General features: G+C 41.4%; 1 protein-coding gene across 3 annotated transcripts in view; it reads left to right on the top strand.

Moving 5' to 3' along the window:
• tei (irregular chiasm C-roughest protein teiresias) overlaps positions 1-21,682 on the top strand; it is a 377,241-nt gene that overhangs the window by 90,726 nt on the left and 264,833 nt on the right. The window lies entirely within an intron of this gene.

Below are 21,682 nucleotides of genomic sequence, written 5' to 3'. Positions count from 1 at the left end.
CAGCTCTTAACATTCGCGGCCTGTTTCACCGGCCGTCCATTCGAATTACGATCATGCGTTTACCTCAGACGGCTAGTAGGGTTTCTGACGCTTTGGAAAGTTCTTCGATGTATCCGAGGCAAACAATCAGACCAGGCATCTGTCAAAGGCAAAATTTTCCCTAGCATTCACTTGTGCTTTAGCCAGAAAACATGAAAAATTACCATTTTTAACTTTTTGTCCCATCATGGTCACTTGTGCGTCCGATTTTGGTCACGAACGAGACAATTCTTTAACCGTTCCAAATTATTGGAAAGTCAGAGAATTTTGAGATTCGAAAGTAAAATTGTAATTTAGTGCTACCGTAGGAAGCAATAACGCCCTTTTGGAAATTGAGCCACCTTCAAAATATGACTAATGTTTTTAAAAGAACCTATTGAATCAACCGTAACTGTAAAGTTCGTACCATTCGTAAAAAAGCTGAGAAATCAATAATTTCAAGAAAATTGATGTCATATAATATTTTAACCCATTCAATTCTTAATACTTTTTTCTACGCTAAGTCCCAAGTCGGGTCCAATTGACCCGTGCTGCACCACGCACCTTGCCCTTGAAGCGCTACTGCAATTTTGACAAACGGAACCAAACAACATGGAAACGGAGCAAGGGACGGATGCGCTTCGATAAGGCGCAGAGATACAACTATTCGTGCTCGATGGATGTCTGCGTTGCATCTCCAAAATTGAAGGCGCGAAGGCGCGAGGCGTGAACTCGCAATGCTACGCTCTCTGCTGCCCATGAGGTATCTCTCAGATTCGGAAGAGAAGTTTGAAGAGAGGCCCGAATACGTCTCTTCTATCTTCGGCTGTGTTTGCACTCGTCCCCCCCCCCCCCCCCCGATTTTTTTCAGTTTGATGTCTGATTCTTTTTATACAGTGTATTTGAAGACCTATATCTAAAGCTCGCATGCACCGGCAGTGACGGACCTCGCACAACCCGCGGACGCCGTGCTTTTAGCAAGTCTTGGGCCAATTTAACGCAGTAAGTCCACATTATTCCGCGAGGAGGGCGGCACTTAGGCACTGTCGTATTGAATAAAATAATACCTTTCTCTTCCAATCCGACCTCAGAATTTGTCTTTTATGTGTCCAAAACCTAACCACGTGAGAACGCAAAATATAAAACGAATATGTCACGACTGTTATCAAATGTACGTATGCACGAATGCGTTATCATATCATGCCAGGCTGTCCCACCTTGCGAGAAATGAAAACGGGGTTTTTCATGTATGTCAGGTGGTCGAAAGCAAAATTCGTCGATTTCTTATCATCCGAAAAATTGATGTTAGTCCTTTGAATAAGTTTTGGCAATTATGCGCGGAACAAGGGATCCGTTCAGGAAAATTTTCCGCTCGGACACTAATGGGTCCATTTCCTCAACACTTGCTCTTCGGACGTAGCGCAATGAAAGCATATCGGAATTTACAGAATTTACACCGACCCGAGAACGGAGGACCGAAAAACTCATTTCCATCGGTGCAAACTTGAGCGGAGCACGGCGGACTATACAAGTTCGCCACCTCCCCCTCCCCCTCCCCCTCCCCCTCCCCTCCCACAACTTCCAGTAAGGGGGGGGGGGGTAGATACGAGGAGTTGAATCTCGCGGGAGGGCATAATTTTTGAGTCGCTTTGATATCGCGCTCGAAACGCTCACAGCTCATCGCAAACTTCGCGACCGGCTAGAATTCGCGTTAAATGAAGATAAAAAGTACATTACTTACATTTAACCCCTCCCCCCTCCCCCGCACTCATTATTCTACCGCCCCTCGGTTGTCTTTATCTTGTTTGCCTTCTAAATATTTGAGCGACCCCCAACTTTGTTTCATTTTTCTGCTTCGCGTCCATGTTGTATGTTTTCTCACCCCCTCGTTCTAGCTCTCCCCTAATTTCGGAGTGCTAAATGAATTCAGACCTATTCGTTCGAAATGAAATGTTCGTGTCTGCGGCCTTATTTCCGATTTTTTTTTTCTCCGCGGTCTTTTTGAAGCGGCCTTCCCTCGAGACGGGGATGGGGTGGAATTATTGTTGTATCCACCCTCGGCCTGTAGTGATGAGTTGTTAAAGACTCGATTATTAGATTTCTGCAGCGCAAAGAAAAACGTTCTGTTCGTATTGAACGTCAAATTATTGTTCGGTTCAGGTAACCGAACTTGTTGGTCACAGAAGTTGAAATTTCTTCTGCTTATACCGATTTGATTTCTTTGGCCGAAAATTTCGGTTACCAAGCCGAAAAAATAAGGTGTTTAATAAACCGAAGTTCAGTCTGCAACCGAATTTGTGTTTCAGTGTGGATCCAAGTAAAAATCACTGTAGATTTTATGTTTGTTTTACTGCTCGATGAAATGGATGCCTTTATCTTAATAGAACTGTATCCATTTAAACTTGCTTTTTCATTTAGGAGTTAAAAGAACAGTTCACTTAAAGTTGTGCTTCATTCACGTGTAAGAGGGCATTAGTCTAACATTTCAGATCAGCCTAAAAGGGACCTTAAAAATTCCCCACTTAAAAAAAAAATAATAATTTAGAACTTTCAACTAGATGTTGACCTATCGCTTGAACTCTTCATATAATGTTTAGTCATTTTCCTTGAAGAGAAAGTAAGTTTTTCGCCGTCCCTCTGAAAATTGGCCGGGTGAACTTACGCCTTTCTAACTGCAGAGAGCGTCATAATTGAGGTTTTCTAGTCATTGCATGTGGCAAGTTCATACATTGCGAGTACAATTTTGAATTCCTTGAATATAACTGGACCGTTCAAAGGTAGGATTCGGAGAAAAATCCATTGAACCGTTGCAGGACCGAAATAAAAACCATCTAGCAGGAACAATCTGCCAAGCAGAGACGTGCTCTCGCGTCTTACTGACGTACTTAGAAAAAACACCGTATATGAACATTCAGTTTTTGCCAAGTTTCCCCTGAATTAATATACATTTTCTAGGAAAGTTAATAATGTTTTCCTGTGAAATTTCGAATTACCTCAGATCAAATCAGTCTGTTGCACGCAAGAGACACAGCAAAAAAAGTGTTTTTTTTTCCAGGTGAAAGCGTACTACATATACGGACGATCCACCAGGGTTAAAATTCTCGGAAAAATTGGAAGAATGTATAATATTCGCTGGTGTCCTGAAAATCCGACAGCATTTGATGAATCGTTCAGCATGCCACGGTTAGTTAAGCATGCATCATAGAGAAAAAAAAGGAGGTGTTTGCATCTTGAGGATTTGTACCCACCTACGTCATCAATGTAAACAAGACGCTCGTTGAGGGTTATGTTGACGCTGTAAAAACGGACCATAATGTCCGATTTTTTTACTTAAATCAACTCTTTATTTAATTTCAAGCACTTTTTATAGAATGACTTTTTCCCTTAAATTACACCATTTCCAAGAAAATCGACAGGATAAAAACGTCGCTGTACCCAATGACGTCATCAAAGCTATAGATACTCTATGAAAAATTCCAAGATGCCCGAAATGCAAACACCACGTTTTTCTTTAGCGGGTAGTAATCCGATTCAGCATTTTGATCCACGGTTAGTTAAGCATGCATGGCTACGGTGCTCCCGGAAGAGGAAAATTTTTCGCGACGGTCAGAAAGCGCCGAAGGCGGGTGGACCGGGGGGGGGGGGGGGGCGTCTCATTACCCACGACACATTATCCGCCATTTACTCGAGTCGTTATTTTTCATTTCCGCTTCTAATTTCCTTTTTTCCCGTCTCTACCTTGAGCGATCCTAATCGGGACCCGGTTTCAATTATTTCCGCTTCCGGGTTGTCGGGCTCCGGGAGTGTTTCGCGATTGTCTCCGCGAGATGCCGTTGGCGGAGTGCGCGGACCGGCAACGCTTCCCGTTTGCGCTTTCGGAGTCCCGGTGTAATCGTCCGGATAACCCGAAAGGTCGTTCCGGGTCCCCCGCCCGGATCCGACGGTCACCGACCGTCGGATAGCCAGACTCAACGAATGACCAACTTATCTGATCCTCGGTTCGTCTTGTTAACTTAATTCTTTGAGATAGCTGTTTTGTTTATGTCTATCATAACATGCGCTAGCTTAAGATGAACATTGAGCACACTGACATTAGTTGGACGGATTCAACCGGAGTCGGCCGAACTACATCACGCGTTGCCTGATTTTCTCTGATTTTTTATTTTTCAACAGAAAACGAGGCAACACTGAACTTTGAAATTTGTGAGCGGTTGTGTGGTGTCAAGTGGTTCAGTTCAAAAAAAAAAAAAAAAATTAGAATGGAAAAAAAAATTATTAATATAAAATCAGCATCACAGATGACTGCAGCACTTTGGTATTCGAAATGTATACGAGTATTATCACAACAGGACATCGCAAATTGAGAATCACACGGGAAAAATAGGACCATGTTTTATCTCAGAGATTAAGCAGATTAATCAGAGAAAAAAAGGAAGACCCTTCATTGACCTCTCGGCGGCATATGGAAACTTTTACTCTCGTGGATTCGATAATTCCTATGAGCAATATTATACGGCAGCAATAGTATTTTCTCTTTCTTTTTGGCTGTTAATCTACCTACCAGGGTATAGCCGCGGGTGATAAAATAAGCCGGACAAGTTTACGAAACTTCGGTTTGTTCGCGAAACAAAATACTCAACATGTTGTTAATCATCCACCTAGTGGGTAAGTCAACAGTTGAATGTTGGAGTCCCGCTAGCAAAAGCTTCCACCATTGTTTAGATATCAGTGGCGTGGTGTGAATGATCGATCATCGATATTTCCCTATTTGCAGCTATGATGAAGATTCTATTATAAATGTTTTCGTTGCGAACACCCTGTTTTTCGATCTTTTTCCGTATATTTAAATGGCAGATCAATGGATATATCGCAAAGCACGCCACGCCACTGACAGATATTAATGGAGGGTCTTTCTTTGTCTCCGAGATGAACATAACCTTAAGACTAGTTTCCAAAATGAGGCCGCTGATCAGGGCCGCTCAAAAGAAAAGAACGACTCCAGTTCAAGTCAGTTTTTGATCTGCTCGACTGAATATAGTCTGAGTTGAATTTTTTTGATAGCGGCATTTTTTACTACTATCATACTGTAGTAAAACGCGGAGCTGATGTCTATGGAGCCACGTCGAGTGAACTCCACTTCGTATCGCTCGAAAAATCGGTCATTAATCGGGCACGAAAACTCGATCGCTGCACACCGGCCGATGGAAAGCTGTGGTGGGGGGGGGAGGGGGGAGGGCCCGAGAGTGTTGTAAAGCGGGCGATAATGTTGTCTGGCCGCGGATGGTGGTGTGGGAGGGGGCGGATCCGCGGGCGGAGGTGCGCGGGATTAAATTATTCAGAATCGGGCCTTTGAGACCATTAGGGCGGCCGGTCTCATCCCTGTCCGGGCGCAAGCGGCGCGGCGGGGGCCCCTGCGTATGCAGAGTTTTAATTGGAGTGCATTACTATTGCTCCAAGATGATAACAGAGCGCAATCGAAGCCGTTGATAGAAGGATCCAGCCCGGCGGCTTTAATTGAACCCCGAGCCAGACTTTCTCTCCGTTCCGTGTTGCGGGGTTGTCGCAGCACGAGGGAATATGAAAATCGGGGAGGGGACGTTCCAGAGGGCTGATTATTGCAATTGATAGACAAAATGATAGACAAAAAAGACGGAGAGAGTGGGGCGATCCCATTGGTTGTATATGAAAACTGGGGATGGGAACGTTTAGCAGCCTGATCATAGAAATTGATAGACAAAGCGATAGACAGGAAAGAGTGGAGCGATCCTATTGCCTGAAACGGGTGGTTGTTGTAGACTAATGATGAACTAACTATAGGGTCTCGATGAGTTGCCGTTAGTTAGTCCTTTATTTACCTCCTTCATCCATTGCAACCACCCGCTCCCTCTGATAAGATTTTTCCATTTTTTCATTTGTCTTCTTTGTCTATAGCTTTGTCTATCAATGTCAACAATCAGCCTGTTTCAGGACGTATGTTCTAAAGAACTCACACTAACAGTCTAAGTAATCTAACCGAGTGAAGCAAAAGTTTAGTTTCGAAAGAGGTAGAAAGCCTTAAAACCACGTTTCGTGAACATCAAACTTCGACCTTTTACATTTTTTCCCATGGGTCCCCGATTGGCTTATAACATGTTGTACTCCAAAATGCGTTCGCGTTTCCTCAAATGTATCCGATTTATTTGCATCCAATTGGAGTGACAACCTGCAGGCGACTTGAAACGGTGCGCGGCACGCGTAATGCTGCTCCGTGCGCAACCAGCCACTGCGCCTTCAATTTATAGCTTCTGCAACTCGGACATCCATAGAGCAGTAATAGTTGCATCAAGGAGTTGGCTCAAACTGAGCATATCCATTGTGCATTTCAGCGACGATGTGAGGCTGCTTAATGTTCAACCCGTCGAATTTCTCCTAAAAATCCGTATGTGAACACGGAGGGCGGCAACGTGGTTACCGGAAGGACTTAATTCGGCGATTGCGGATAAGGGTGCGGGCGTCTGCCTGCGATGCACGGCCAGACGTTATCTGAATAGTGATGGTGCTGCGCGGGGAGGGGGACGGGGGCTCTTAAAAAATGACTCTTTTTAAGTGCTCGGGGACTTCCCTCGGTTTGTTTGCGATCGAAGCGCCCCATCGCGCCAGTTCTGCCAAGGGTCGTTCACCCCCCGCCCGCCCTCTCGCCACCGGCCGCCCGCCCTTGCCTCACGACCCGCAACGGCCCTCGGGGAGGCCCGGCGCACGGAGACGGAGGACGCCACTGAAAAGTTGCGAGTCTCATCCCTCACCTTGAGCTTACGGTTTCCCTCCCCCGCCCCGCCCTCGGTTTCGTGTGCACTCTGAGTGTCCACGACGCAATTCCAGCGATGTTTAACAAGAGAAAAAAGCACCAATTTTATAGGACCAAAAGGGGTTGAACGGGTCAGTGAATTATTTTTCACCCAAGAAATATTTATCATGAAACAGGGTGTCTAAATGTCCGGAAAATCCGAAAATGGTACTGATTTTTTAAGGGCGGTCCGAAAGCACTGTGAAAGTGCGGCAATTCCGCGAAAAGGTCCGGAATTTTTTTAATTTTTTGTCATTCTTGTCGTAATCTCAAATTTTTGAAATTTTATCGAATTTCGTCAAATGTAGGTACTGAAAAAGTACGGATTTTTCCTGTTGGAGGAGGCACTGAATTTCTTGAGAATGTACTGTAAGAGTACTTACTTTTGACCAGCCTGTTTTAGATACCCTGTGAAATTATTGATATAATGCGAGTACGTTGTGGAATACCTGCGTCCCGCCCAACACGGAAATATTTTAAAAATATTGCTGAAATATTGTCAAAAACATTTTAACAATATTTTAACAATATCGAAATAATATTGCTGCAATAGTTTGTTGTCCGCCCCCCTGACAATATTGCAGCAATATTGTCAAGGTAATATTGATAATATATTTTAAAAATATTTACTTGCGATGAGGTTATCATATTCCATATCCGTGTGCGCGCACTCTAGGAGACGTCTTTGGTACTAATTTTCTTTCTAATGTACACATGCGTCCAGGTTGTGGATCGTAGAGTTGTTACTGACCTTAAAATCCGCGCCGTCCTAGTCGGGATTAGAACCCACGCCTCGGGGTGGAGTTGATATCCGAAGTCCAGTACTTTACCACCAGACCAGCCAGGCTTGATGTAGATGGGCCCGTAAATTCAATCTCTTAACTATCGCAGGCCTCTGAGTCCGTAATATGTTTGTTTATTGACGGATTCTTATAATATTTTACCAGAATTTATTATTTATTATTTATTTATTATTTTTTATTTCATCCTGTAATTTGTGTTTCAAATTCTTTATTAATTGTACTCAACATATTCCTATTCATGTATTACAAATTTTCGTTTTTTTTAACTCTCTCTCATTTTTTTCTTTACCAAATTACTGTTTTTTATAATTGCGTCTTTTTCCAGTTTTAATTATTTGAGCTTTTTCCTAGTTTGAATTTATGTCGATGTATTTATGTTATGTTATTTATTTTTTTCCCTTCTTTTTGTCTTTTCTTCCCCCCCCCCCTTTCTTTTTTCTAGCGATTGATTTTAGTAAGTTCCGCAAAATAATTGGTAAACAGAGCAAAACCATACGCTAATTTGGCAAACATTTTGAAAATCTAGCAAAAATTTTAGCCATAATAGCATAAACTAGTAATGTTAATTTCGCAAAAGTATAGTTTGCCATTTTCGCACAATAAAATTACCACTTTTGCAAATTGTTTTGTCGTTCTCGCCACGAGGGTGGGCATTTTAGCAAAAAAAGCAAATTGCAGAAATCGCAAACCATTTTTTGCCATTTTAGCAATTAATTTTTAAATATTACAAAAATATTTATAAAATATTTTTAACATAATATTAAACAAATATTTTTAAACTAATATTTCTAAAATAATTTTAAAATATTTTGTAAATATATTTTACAAACTGTTTTAAAAGTAATTACATAAATATATTTTGTAAATATATTTAAAACATTTTTATAAATATATTGTTACAATATTGTCATGAAATATTTTAGCAATATTGTCAACATATTTCTGCAGTGTATTTAAGGAAATATTTACATGACAATATTGTTTCAATATTGACAATATTGCTGCAATATTGCTGCAATATTTCGTGTTGGGCGGGGTATCATGTTGATCAAGGAACTGGAGCTTTGGACAAGGTATTTAAAAAGGTAAAGTTTCGTCGTCACGACTGAAATTTTTGACAACACTGCGTAGGTGAATTCTCCCCTCGAATTCGCCTCAACTGAAGGGAGAACTGCCAAGGCGACGACTCTCTCGTAATAATGAATCTGATTTGTATCATTGCGCTAAATGAAGAGCCAAACATGTTAAGCGTAGTCAGGTTTTTATAAGATTTTGAGACTATTCCTCTCATATCACGGGAATCCACAGACCCAAAAATGTCAATCCTCATCAAGCAAATATGATCCTAATATAGACAAGTTACCCCTAAAAAGTCAAAGATACAAAGGAAGGGTCTTTTAAGACGAGGGACAACATGAACAGTCTTACCAACACCATATGGCCCTTGCGAGGTATTCAATTTCCACTCTTTAAGTGTCAAATGCCTCAGGTTTTGCCTATTGGAACAGAAGTTTAGCAACAGCATCGACATATATTCCGAAGCGGGAAAAAATGCTCGTATACAGTCTACTTGTAGACCTAGAGTCCCTTTATACTGAGAGTCAAGACAACACCCCTCATGGAGTCACAAACGGGAATAAAGATTACAGAAATTGAACGTTTTTGTTGTTTTTTGTAATCTTTGATCCTTGACGGCCCATTCTCAAATTCCTCTCTCCGTTCCTTCTCTCATTCCGTTTGTTCCTTGCCGAACCCGTAATTCCCTGGTCCATTCCAGATTATAATCTTTGCAATCGGTGAAAATGTAATCTTTATTCCCGTTTGTGACACTGTGAAGGCCTAAAATACGGGAACCAATCAGAAATGGATTCTCATTGTCTTGACTCTCAGTATAAAGGGACTCTAGTAGACCCGAAGGAGTCAATCACTCGGGGAGCGAAGAGGGGGGGGGGGAGGGGTTGTTTTTCCCACGGACACATAGTAATACGAGAGCGAACGGAAATCAATCCGGCGTACACGGGGATTTGCCAAGATTTATGTTGAAGTGCACCGATGTCGAGGGCTAATAACTTTATAATTGGAAACCTCCATCCATCAAGAGACGTCACGGAGGATTGTTACCGGAGCTGTCCTACATTCCGCCCGGCGTCTTACGTCTTTCGTCCGCGGAGCCGGGTCCCTGTTTGCCATCGACTTTTCGTCTGATTGAATTTCCAGCCGCGTTTGTTTGCCGAACCCCCGCCCCCACCCCTCCCTCGCCCCGGTCCGTCCGATTGCATAAATCATATTTAATAAGAACACATTTTTAATTGCGTTCCCTCGATTCGGACGCGGGGCAAATACGGAATACGGGATCGCGGGGAGGAAATCTGCCGTGCTAAGGAAGAACGGCGTATGAACATCCGAGAGTTGCCAAATTTCCCTCGATGAAACATGTATTATTGACGATATTTATGCACATTTTCCTTTTAAATTTTCAGATGTTTTAGATTAAATTGCGTACAAAATAGTCTGACAATTCGGAAAAAAAATATTCACAATTTTTCCAGTAAATTCGGTTTTTATCGAAGGAAACTTGGCAACGCTTGAAGGCTCATACGGCGTTTTTCCTTAGCGCGGCAGAAATGTGACTAGGATCTCTCCAGACGTAATCTTCGCCGATATTGTTTTTCCAGGAGTGAGTTGTAAGAAGGCTGCTGCGAGTTGATACCACCTCCGTTGTTGTTTCTCCGGCTTTCCGTTTTCCGCGCGTCTCATAAATTTTCGAAATTACGCTCGACAAACAAACTTCAATATGCTCCGCAAACAAGTTTCTTTCCTAGGGAGGGCGAGGGGCCCGTCTGATCAAGATTAAGTATTATTTCAAAGTTTTTTCATGCACGTATGTTGTATGTTTTCTTTCCGTACGGCTCGGACTCTTAATGAGCGTTATCCATAAGGTGGGTGTGTCTAACTGTTCATATCAAAAAGAACTATTTCTGTTGCGACCCGGGCTCCGAGACCCGTAAAATGCATGCGTGACAGGGGGTCTTGTCATCGTGAAGATAGCTTCTCGTAAATTAAGTAAGACTAGGTTATTATTTATTTGATCCGTTTTAAATTTTAATTGTTCTAAATTTGACCCCGCGTATTTATGCATCAGGAATCAAATTCATCGTTTTTTTAAGTGCCCTCAAAAAATAATTCATAAGGTATAACATGTAACCTGACGGAAATCTTTCCTCTTTTATGATCGAAAATTTCTATGAGTTTGATGCTGTAGTCGGCTGGCTTCCGTGGAGAGTTAAACAAGCAGGAAGCTCCAACGCATTGGCGTCGGAGAGCGGCTCTGGGGGCAGTAGTTGTAGTCAAGAATGAGGGCCTAGACACATTTTGTCATTGATGTACAATCCGACAACTGTCGATTCATGTTTTGTAACTTAGCAGATTTACGTAGCCGGTGTATAAATGTGTATTGGGCTTTGATATGGCGAATACATGGCATTATCACTTGTTGTATACTTTTAATTTTGAAAGCTCTTTGGAGGTCCGCTTCCTAAAAAATCTCTGGTTGATAAGTCGTTTAGCGAGGCTGCAAAAAATTTGCATTTTTATATCTGAAAGTGTAGGTATTGGTTTTTTGTATAATTGTTTTTTTGGATTGCTGGAAAAGTAACGCATACTTCTATAATTTAGGACTGAGTCAGGGAAATATAAGGTTCGTTAAATAGTAAATATTCCTAGTACCGTGTGACACTATTGTTAACGAAAAGTTTTTGCAACTTGTCAAAGAGGTTGTTGAATGATCTTCGAATAACTTTTGATGAGCTAGAGGTAATGGTTCTATCTGCAGCTCGTGGACTTCTGTACGATATTGTCCAGAATCATCTAAATTTTCAAAAAGTGTCCGCTTGTTCGATACCCAATTTGCTCATTCATGCATACAAGGAGAAGCGCATGAAAGCTTTAGCAGACATTTTGGAGATGAATCAAGAATTAGATGAAGAATTTATGACTTAAATCACGGCACCTTAATCACGGGATGACCTTAATTACGGCAACTATTTATTGTCCATGAGATGCAGATGGTTCCATTTCCCTAGCTCATCAAAAGGTATTCGAAGATCAATTTCATCAGCCACCCGTACGAACCACGTTTCTAGTGACCCGTACTTGCTTCGCACGTATGAAACATACAATCAGAGAAAACAGAATTCATCTTACAATAATCAATAATCAGTAGGACATGAATCGTTGCGATGTATAATACGACATTATAATGCGGCATTACTATTGTAATTCATTTTAATGGATTAGGGGCATTATAAATCATTATTGCCACGTCGGAATGAAATGTTGTAGACTGAATTGAAAAGCATGTTGGCAAAATTTATTATAAAAATAGTATAACATGTAGGTACATAACATAAAGGTAATACAAATTAAATGATTAGAGCGTGTATATTTCATTACATTATAGGTATATTACAATCATTTTTGTCATTAAAAGGGGAAAGGGTCCAGAATGAGGGAGAAGGAAAAGTTGAAATAATTTTACTGGAAGGAGGGATAAATGAGGTACTCACCGAATTTATTCGTACAGAACATTCAAAAATCCCGTGAAAAAACAGCTCACAAATAAAAGCAAATTGCCATAGAAACTTCTTCACGAAATCACACACACAACGAAGAACGAGGCGCTACAGACGAGTCCGTCCAGGACAAGTTAAAAAATTCCCATGAGCCGAGTGCCGTAGGTTAAGGGCCCGTTCGCCAAAACTAATCGGAACTGTATGAATGAATTGCTCCTTTTAAAAATCAAAACAATATCGAATTACGATATATTACACAGTTAAGATAGGGCTATGTCCTGTCGTAAGCGGCGACATACAGTCGATATCATTTCAATAATCGCCCCAATGGCCACGATAGTTGTTAGACGTTTACGGTTTCCCTGGTAACCTTTGTTTGCTATCAGCTGATATCAAGTAATATGACTAGGAAGCTCCAACCCAGTGGTTAAAGCTTCCTTAACCGCGAAAACTTTAAAATTCAAATTTTCAAATTTTGAACGTAAAGTACATTTTTTCCATCACGAGATAAAAGCACAAACAAGTTTTGAATTGTTGACTGTATCACCATGATTCCAAAAATACAATACACAACATAGCATTGACTAACAATAAAACAGTATGCAATAAAATAAAGTCATGACAAGGAACATAGCCGAAAATGGCGCCGATTCCCATCAACCAACGCGCGGTCTCTACAATGTAACATGCTGCATTGATACTCCCCAGCTGGGACCGTCCGGAATAGCAGCTCTAGTGCAAGCACCAGAGCCGCTAAAAGATAGGAGGTGAGACGATGTGCGACTTATATTTAAATGCATTTATGCCAAATGGAACAATGTGCAACCGAATTAAATCAGTAGGAATTATGTACGCAACCCGTATGCACAGTTCCTTTTGATTTATTTTACTTTCACATAGTTCCGTTTAGCACAAGTATACAATTTTCACACAAATACGTCGATGTTCCTTCGTTCACGGCAGGAAGGACCATTGTTAAACCACACTTTGCAGTCATGGACCTCTATTTTTGGCGCACCTTAGAAAACATCATATTATGTGCTGCGTTGGTTTCCCCACGCAAGTAAGCATTTTTATGGATGGGTCAGAAATAGTGTACCTTTATTCAAAAATGTAGTTCACCCAAAAGAAGTTTCTTTATTTACAATGCTTTACGCTTCTTCTTACCAGTTCGCCTTGAAAAATTTGACAAACAATTCGAGCGCCTTACGAGCACCGTGGTGAGAGAGCAGTGAAAATTATCCACAGAGACCCAAGTCCATCGCGCCTTCAATATTGCGCGATACTCTACGCATCACCGCAAAGTTAGTTTAGTTGCTGAACCCAACCAAACCTAACTTAGCTTGCTGTCTGTGACATTGAACGGCAAGCTTATGCAGTTCACCTTATAATGGTTTGTCCTTTAAGAAATTAGTCAATGCAATTAGTTGCAAGCAACAGTTTGAGCTTGCTCATTCGGTTCTAGCAGGAAGATTACTCGAAGTTACAATAGTTATTTTCACCAGTTTGACTGGTTTAAACTCGTCTATTAAAATGCTAAACTCCACTATCATTAGTCACTATTTGACGAATTCAATGCCAAAAATAGCGTTTACCTCAGAACTAAACTTTTGTCTTTCTCGATTACACTGCTTAGACTGTTACTTCGTTGTGAGGCAATAGAGAGGTACAAGGGAAGCTCCTCCGTGACTGTTGACGGAAAGAACTCGAGTCCATGATCGACGATACTCTCACAGTCAACTCATTCTAGAAGATTATTTCCGAGTCAAGAAGGAATTGAAAATTGGTCTTTCTACTGTCCTGGACTGCTGAAAAAAACACCCTGGACGACGCACAGTGAATTAATAGAGTCAATAAGAGAAGTCGGACATTAAATTTTCAACTAAAATTGCAAATTTTGATGTTTAATTCGTCACATTTTAAGTTTCAAATATTGGGGTTTCTTATTGTCAACGGGCACTATACCAAGCATATTTACGATGACTTGACGATTGAACAGTCCGTAGTGCATCAGAGGAATAGCGCAACCGTCAACGGCGCCATCAATTTTCCCATCACGTCTAAGTAATTCCCGGGCAATCCAGAATTCAACATTAAGCTAATTATAAGCTGCACTTGTCAATGACTCGCTGATTCGACAAATGAATAGCGCTCCGCCTCGCCACGCCGACGAGTGCATAATTATATTCATCCGCCGTTTCCGGAACGTGAGGCACCGTTGCCGGAATGTCCCGGAATACAAGGCCTGAATAAACGCAAAAGGTATGTTTGGCGGTAGATCTGGCAACGGCGGCGTCAGAAGGTAGCGCCGAATCAATTCTATTAGCGGCAATCTCAATCGCTCTGATTTTCAACCCTTTTTGTGATGGGATTCCGCGCTCAACGGAACGTGGGGCTTCCGCGGGGGATCAAATATGCGTCGGCAACTCATGAGCCATGTATGTATATTTTGTTTACTCGATAATTTCTGATGATTTTTTTTTGTAAATCCATTCTATTACATTTGATCAATTTTTATGAAACGTCGTTCCTTTAATTTGTTAATGTTTCAATTCTGTTGAGCAAATTTTGCACGACAGGTGCAGTTACTTGGAAATACTTGAATGTATACTTGGTATCATACTTGAATTCGGAGAAATCGATGGGATATGCATGAATATACTTGAAATGATTCAACTCCTCCAGTGCGACCTGGCTGTGGCTGAGCGTGACCAACGATTTTTCGTGAGGAAATGGGGGGGGGGGAGTCTATGGTGAAACATTTCTGATGGAAGGGAAGCGAGGATCCAAAGTCTTTTCAAAAACAACTCGAAAAATTGACCTCTTTTAAGAATAATTTCGGGTCATAGTGGTAAAGACGGAGTTTTAATGACTTGAGACCCCCGAATACGCTACTGCGACTAGGACGGGGAAAAACTTGGATATCTATAAAGGTTTACATTAACCTCGAACTTCTGAAGAGAAACTCAGAGCAGCTCACAAAAAATACGTTAAACACGTCAAACCCGATAACCACTCAAGCGCTTTCAATCCTCTTGCATATTTGCCCGGTTTATTTAATATGCAATGGACCACTAGACAGGGTACGAATTTAAGCATTCTAATACATGTTTCTTAACCAAAATTTTACGTAGAGCACGATCGCGGCAACGAAAATTACTGAAACCAACTCCCTAACAAAGATATTAACCTTTTTATTTCACATTGGTTACGAGGAATTTGAACTGCCCGCTCACAAAAACTCAAAGCTCTACGTGAGTCACAATAGCGCACTACAATGGTTTCAGCAAGCTTCTCAATCGAGCAATGTTCATTTCCCACCATGTGTTGTTCAAACTATAAACAACTTGCTATAGCTGAGCCAAAGCGTCAAGACTTCGGTTGCCAGATTTTTATATCGCTGAGACGTTCATGATGACGTTTAGCGCGCAATGTGAATCACGTAGAGCATTGAGTTTTCATGAGCGGGTAGTTTCAATTCACGCATCAAGAATCATTAAATATCTTCGTAAGGAGTTCATTTCGGTAATTTTCGTTGTGCGTATCGTGTTCCACGTGAAATTTTGGTTAAGAGTCATGTATTAGAATGCTGAAATTCGTGCCTTGTCTAGTGGTCCATTTACCGCTTACGCCCCAACAACTTATATCTATATGCTTTACTAATCCACTTAATTAATAGACTCTCCCAAAAAAGGCCTTAAAGATTACGTCCTTATTGTCGGGTTCCGGTCGCCTGGAAACGGAATATCCTCTCTCCCCAACAAATTCAAGGAAACCGCACTCGTAGCCAAACGATAGCTCAGAGAAAGTCTTCGTTAAACCCTTTATTTCTACGAGCATTTAGGCTAAACAAAAGCAGCGTTAAGATGAAAGTTAGACGGAAAATAACGACGACAAACAATTCGACCGAGGCGGGGGATTTTAGAGAGGTCTTGCTCATTTATTTTAACTGCTGTCATTTCGACCGGGAACTTGCTAGTTTTTTTCTGCGGAGACAGTGAGTGACTTCTCTGATCCCCTTTTTGATGACTCCTAATAGCTTGGCAAGTTCAAATGCATTCAGACCCCGGAATGCGCAGTAAAAGTAAGAGAACTTGACAGAGCCCTCTCGATGGCAGCGTTGTCTTTCCTTTGATGAGTTTACCGATGATTTTTTTTAGATTTCCTACCGCTGTAACGTTTTGTACGATTAAGTTCTCTGATTCCTGAGTATCCACTTTTGCTTCGATTACCGCGAGTGCACAGTTGGAAATTTCCGTGTTTGCGGTTACTGTGGGGTGGTTTTCTTTTGGTTAGGTCAGCCTAAGGTATACCTAGAGTCCCTTTATACTGAGAGTCAAGACAATTCGGCTCATGGATGTCACAAACGGGAATAAAGATTACAGAAATTGAACGTTTTTCGTAATCTTTGATCGGCCCATTCTCAAATGCCTTTCTCCGTTCCTCCTCTCATTCCGTTTGTTCCTTGCCGAACCCGTAATTCCCTGGTCCATTCCAGATTATAGTCTTTGCAATTGGTGAAAATGTAATCTTTATTCCCGTTTGTGACACTGTGGAGGCCTAAAATACGGGAACCAATCAGAAATGGATTCAAATTGTCTTGACTCTCAGTATAAAGGGACTCTAGGTATACCTAATTAGGAAGAATACGGACTTGTCGAAATATTGAGCTCTCAGGGCCCTAAAGGACAGCCAACCTTTGAAAATGAAAAATGTCACTGCCAATCTTCAGATTCTAATATCAAACCAAATTGGCCAATAACGTGCATAAATGAGCGGTCCTCTGCAAAAATGAGTAAACTTATGCATTCGTGCCCTACCATCGACGAGAATCACTCTGGATAATTTGAATTCATAGATTGGCTGCCCTTTTGTGTCCTGAGAGCTCCGTCACCTAACTTCATTATTATACCGGCATGTCCGCACTCTACCTATATAGGTACTCTTGGTCGGCCAACCCGATTTCGTTGCCCAACATAAAGCTGGTTTAATCAACCGAAACCGAAATCTTAGGCTGCACGGGATAGTAGCCATAAAATCACTTAGATTTTAACAGAAAAAAACTTTAGGTTACCTTGAAATATTCTGCCGGCCATGAGAAATGTTTGCCCGCAGACACCCCCCCCCCCCCCCAATGAATTATTTCTGCCACGCCATAGTAACCAACGAAGAGACCCTTTCTTTCCCTGAATACTCGGTTTGCTTTCTCTAAGCACTGTCGCAGTGCTACCATTTCCCGGAATCAATTCCGAAAATTGGAACTTTTTCCGGAATTTTCAGCTATTTTCGGAGTTTCTTCGAAAATAGCGGGTTTTCGCCAGTTTGACTATTTATTTGATCAAATTCAGGAACTTTTTGATCAAATTTGACGATCTTCGGAACTACATCCGGGCGTATTTCGGAATTTTCCCCCGGAATTTTTCCCACAACTTTGGCAAATCGGAATATGTATCCGGGAATCGGAAATATTTCGAAATCTTTCGATATAATAAAATGGCAGCACTGCACTGTCCGATTTCTCCTCCGTGAAAAAGCGGTGGTTTGGCACGGTTGCTTCCGTGCAGCGGGTGGAATCAACTTTGAACTTTTTGATCAAATTTGACGATCTTCGGAACTGTTTCCGGACATAGTTCGGAATTTTTCTCGGAACTTTGGCAAATCGGAATATGTATCCGGAAATCAGAATTATTTCGGAATCTTTTGATAAAATAAAATGGCAGCACTCACTGAAAAAAAAATCTCGGTGTATTTACCAAGAAAAGGGTAAAATTACCAAGAATTCAGGGTTCTATTCGATCCCAGTTTTTTCTTGGTAAAATTACCATTTATGGAATTGGTAATTTTACCGAGAAATCTCTGCAAAATTATTGACTTTCTCGATAATTTTACTGATCCCCGGTAAAAACGCCAATATTTTTTATCGACTGTGGTAGAATTACCGAGATAAAATGGCAAAGTTACCGGGAATTGATTACCAATAAAAGTGGTATTCTTACCTGAAAAAAACAGTAAAAATACCGGTTTTTAGGTAAGCTTACCAGTCTATCTTGGTAAAATTACCAATAATTGGTAAAAAAGTGAGATGGTAAAGGTACCAACGGACCTTGGTAAAAACGCCGAGAATTTTTTTTTCAGTGTGCACTGTCCGATTTCTCCTCCATGAAAAAGCGTTGGTTTGGCACGGTTGCTTCCGTGCAGCGGGTGGAATATGACGCAATACGAGGGAAGTGGTTTAATCAGCATTATTCCGGAACCGCGGCGGTGGCGGCGGCGGGGAAAGCGGTGAATTATCATGACGACAGAGCGGAATAAAACCGGTGGAAAACAGAATAAAACGCGGCGGTCGTTTTGATGAAGTCGCGCCTCGTCGGGTCTCGTCGGCTGTCGCCGTCGCGTTTTAAGACCTCTCATTGCGCCCCGCGCCGCGACGCACGGTGGATCGAGTCAATCAGGGAGGTCGGACTCGAAATTTTTGACTAAAACCGCAAACTTTGATGTTTTTTTCACCACATTTTAAATCTCAAGGGGCGGCTCCAGAAGCAAATTTCACGAGGAAACCATTGGAACCGCTTTTAGAACCTCAAAATTTTGTGTTATGAGCTTTTAAAGTTTTCAAATTTTGCCCGACCGCTCCTATCGACTCGATCCCCTGTGCGACGCAGTGCCGAGACTATTCAATTTACTCGCATTAGGCGTCGTTATCTTTATCCAAGAGCCGAGAAATCAAAGGCTATCATGCTCCCCTGCCACGTCGCTCCCAGGAAAAATCTCCGGGAAAGCGCCTTTGGGGACCGAGTCGTTCATGAAGTACCCAACCCTCCGGAAGGGAGGGGGGTGTGATGCTGCATTAGGGTGCGTTACAAGGATCACGTAACGCTAGTTTCACGTATTTTTAAAGTGAAACATTCACGCAAGGTTGAAAGTTAAAGGATACTTCAGCAAATTTAAACATATTTTTTTACCATCGTTTGGGGCGCCGTCTACCTAAAATATCAGTCTTAGGACCTCTATAAATCCGTATTTTAGATTCCAAAGACCCCCCGAGGATCGAGAATTAAGAAGAAAGTCGCCCGAGGGGGGGGGGGGGTGCTGCAGCTGGCCGGCTTTTTTTAAAATTATTTATTTAGCACATCCTTGTATAAAACAAAATATAGTACGATAAATGTACAATGAAAATACTTTTGATCGATCAACTAAATATGAACTACAACCCGGCTAAGCCGGCCCTGAAAGGCAATCCAGGGATGGAATCCAAATTTTTTCAATGTGTCCGAAGGATTCCAATCGTTCAGAAATTTTCGCGTATTTTCTATTCCCAAAGTGTTCGCAGACCATACTTAAATGCTCTGATATTAATTACTCACATTTGAGCTATCATGAATACAGGCTCTTTTTCCTGTAGATAGTAGTATATGAAGAAATGATCCGAGGTCAAATGAAACGCCTCAAGTCAAATTTTGGAAGTAAATGAGATGGGAGTTTTAATTTTAAAAGTCGAGAGAGAGAGGATTATTTTGAACTTGAAAATTTTCGTGAAGTTTGTCCTTAACGTTGAGTCTTACGACAGTATTCAACTTCAAACCGCTTTTTCTTGGCTTAAAAATGACGAAACTCGTCATCTGTTGAAGTTAATGTCAGTCAATTTGGAATCGGATTTTCTACAAACGCAAATAAAAGGAACTGATGATGAAACATTACAGCCCGAGAATTCATTCCATCCAATTCCAAGACTCGTTCGTAAGACTTGTATTCAATTTTTTCTTTTTATTCTGTTGCAGGTGAGTTGTTGGTCTACCATTACGAATCCGAATCAACAAGGAGGTCGTAAAAAATACCCGTAAGCGTATTCTGTCGCACTTGTTGATTGCCTGCACGAATTGCATGTTGTAGTGGATAAATTGCTACCAGCACGTTTTACACGATGTCATTCGCGAATTGAACCGAGGGTGTCGAGTCTAAACCAGAAATATAGGTGTACATTCTGTACATACACAAGATGATTTCAGTTTAAAAATTAGCCAAAAAGTATTAAGATCAATCCAAACATTGAGTTGCCATGTCCAATGCCGACAAATATATCGATTCTTTTCAGTGCAAATTCGGGGAGGGTATAGATTCGATTAAAAAATAAAAACGAGAACTGATTGACGTGATGCGATCTACAAAATTTGATCGACTTTCAAGGTTTGTTGATTGACTCACGGGGTTTAGTCGATCAGCTCACGTGTTTGTCGATCAATTCACGGGGTTTTTGATGGATCCATCGGTTTTTTGATCGAATCGCCACCCATCGGTTTACGTTTTCATTTTTCGATCGATTCATGTCGATCGAATCGACACCGGTTTCTTTAATCATTTGTCGATCGAATCGGTGTCGATCAGTTCCCGTCGACGGATTCCCGTTTTTATTTTCCTATCGATTCCTGTCGATTGAATCCATACCCTCCAAAATTCCATTCGTGTATCTGTTGCGTATAACAGACTGGTCCAACGTCATGAATACGTAATTTCCTATTAATGTAAATTTATCGCTGAATCTTCTTTATTTGAACGATGCCGGGAAGTGTTACATTTTCAGAGGCAGACGGCTTGATTTTGGAAACGTTATGTTATGGGGCTCAAAGCAACGTGCTGTAGACTTTCAACTCAATTCACAGTTTCAGAGTCCGCAGAATTTATTTCCGGGTCTGCATTCGCTCTCATCCCACCCTCCGCCCGAACTTCCTGTCCGGGTTTCCAAGTTGACTGATGCGTCATGCGGAGTTTCAATCGGACAAATATTTGACTTGGTCCTCGCCATACCGAATACTGCGCCGCCATTGGTCGCTCCCCCGACGCACAGAGGAGCGAGTCCATGGGATCGGTCGGACATGATGTGAAAACTTTAAAAGCTTTTACTCTCGTAAATACGAATCGTAGAATTTTAAAAATTGGTCTCATTAATTCCTTCTCAAAATCTCCTCTAGAAAGCACCTGTTGAAATGTTTAATGTGACGAAATAAACATCAAATTCCATAGTTTTAGTTATGTGCGATGTATCCCAAAATTCCGTTCCACTGTGCGACGAAAGAGCGCAAGCTCATCTCGAGTTGAGCCTTTCAGGCATGGATTCATGTGGAATACGAAACTTTCATTTTTATTTATTTTATTTCACACATTTTGTACATACGGGCGATTGCCTATGTTACAGGTCGTGAATGGATTTGAACAGTAAGAAAAATAGATTAATTCGGTTAAAATAAACTAAGTGAGACAGCTTTGAATTACATTAATTTACCAAGCATAATATAGATCAGTGATCAATTAAATTTTCAGCGAAGTTCAGGTGGAGCTATTAGGGGGGGGGGGGGGGCTTAGGAATGATGCAAAGTCTGCATCCCTGAACAAATGCTTCAAATTTAAGGGCAGTGCATTAAAAATGAAACTGATGTGAATTTGATGTTGGAATCTGAGACTTTCAGAGATGT

This window comes from Bemisia tabaci, chromosome 1 (assembly GCF_918797505.1).
Source record: "Bemisia tabaci chromosome 1, PGI_BMITA_v3".
NCBI lineage: Eukaryota > Metazoa > Arthropoda > Insecta > Hemiptera > Aleyrodidae > Bemisia > Bemisia tabaci.
The sequence above is the reverse complement of the archived record's forward strand: the minus strand, read 5'-3'. Positions and strand labels throughout refer to the sequence as shown.